The sequence below is a fragment of the Corylus avellana genome, chromosome ca7 (assembly GCF_901000735.1).
Source record: "Corylus avellana chromosome ca7, CavTom2PMs-1.0".
In the NCBI taxonomy this organism is placed as follows: Eukaryota; Viridiplantae; Streptophyta; class Magnoliopsida; order Fagales; family Betulaceae; genus Corylus; species Corylus avellana.
In genome coordinates, this window is record NC_081547.1 from 20,991,219 (window position 1) to 20,993,012 (window position 1,794).

The following is a 1,794-nucleotide window of genomic DNA, read 5'->3' on the forward strand; positions in this document are numbered from 1 at the left end:
CCTAACCAATTAAATATGCTCTTCTATGAGTAATTTTTTTTTTTTTTTTTTAATTGAATAAGGAAAGGGCTACAGGGAAGGATCTTTTCCACTTCTGATCCGAACAGAAGAGAAAGTGGGAGATCCTGAAAACGAAAAAGGGGTGGGCTCCCCAACAATAAACCCAAAATAAACTAAAACAACACAGAAATAAAAACTAAAGGGAAAGCCACCCCAACAACAAAGCCCAAATGGTAAAAAACAGTGCAAATACAACAACAAACTCTGGATCCAGTCCAAAAGGACCAAACAGCAGGCAATGGTAATTACCAATGATCCCAAATACAACTTCTTTTTGTGTTACTTCAAGAATGATGTGGTTATGTCCATCAGAGGTAGCTCAATCGGCTTGGACCACACTTAGTAAAGTGGAGGTCACTAGTTCAAATCCTCCTCCCCCCTCTTGTGCAGACATGTCAAAAAAAAAAATGATGTGGTTATTAAAATCATCATTGGACTTATGATTGATCATTATTAAATTTTGATCAAATTGTAATTTTAACAGCTACATCATTCTTGAAGTAGCTGTTAAAAGACATAAGAATAACTTCTATAATTACTCACTATAGCCAAAACACAAAATTTATAAGAAAAGGCCCATTATGGCTAAACGTGTTTTTTTTTACACACAAATTCACACGGTTATTTATTAGAGTCTTGTTTTATCCCTTAGGCTCCACGTAAAAATGTTTTTCAGTGTTTGGTTCGTAAGAAAAATGAGTGATCGCTGGCAACCTCTCGCGATGGTTGGACGATTTAAGAAGGTGAAACTTAAATTCAAAAAATAGTTTAGAAAATTTTAAAAGAAAAACCATTTTTTAAACTAAAGAAGCTTTTTTGGTTAAACTAAAAGTATTTTCGATTTAACTATTATTTTCAGCTGCATCAAACATTAAAATATATATATATATATATAATTTTTTTCAAAAAATATTTTACACCAAAATAAAAGAAGCCTTAATTGATAAATTTGGATAAGAAACAATGAAACGAGTTAAGACTTAGATCCAAGACCAAAGGACATTGATTTTGGGGCTTGTTTTATGTAATTTCATATTGGACATGAGTTTGGCTCTCAACACCCAATTTAGATTAAAAAATTAACTTGGGATGCACCAAAAATTGGATAAATTATGCGTGTCTACAACATTACTGCATAGATTAATTTTAAGTGTGATTGAATTTGATTATTCCGATGAACAGTTGTAATAAAACTAATGAATATTGGAAAGAAGTGTTGAGATCACTGATAAGCATATAGAATGTAATAATAGTCAAGTTCAAACCTTATTAATATCATTATGTAAATATAATGATGGTGATTACATTCTCGAAGGCTCTAAATTTATTATATTATATTTGTTGGACTTCAAACATACTCCTTTAAGTGAACAAGATCCTCTACAGTTCATTTTAGACTGAAAAATATCCAATAGTCATCATCTCTTTAGAAAGATCTTGAAGCCATAAATAAAACATTTGTCCCATTAATTAAAAAAATAATAAAATATTATATATATTTTAAAAATAATAAAAAATTAAAAAAGGGAAAAATATTAAACTCCCCAAACTATCAGTTGTTTTCGATTTAGCCCCCCAACATTTCAAAAGTGATAAAGTAGCCTCCCAAACTACCAAACTATTGCATTTTGACCACTCCGTTATTCAAAACCGTCAGTTTGGATGGAAACTGCAAAACGTCGTTGTTTTGTTATGGGTAAGTTACTACAATGCCCTTTTATGAAAAAAAAAAAA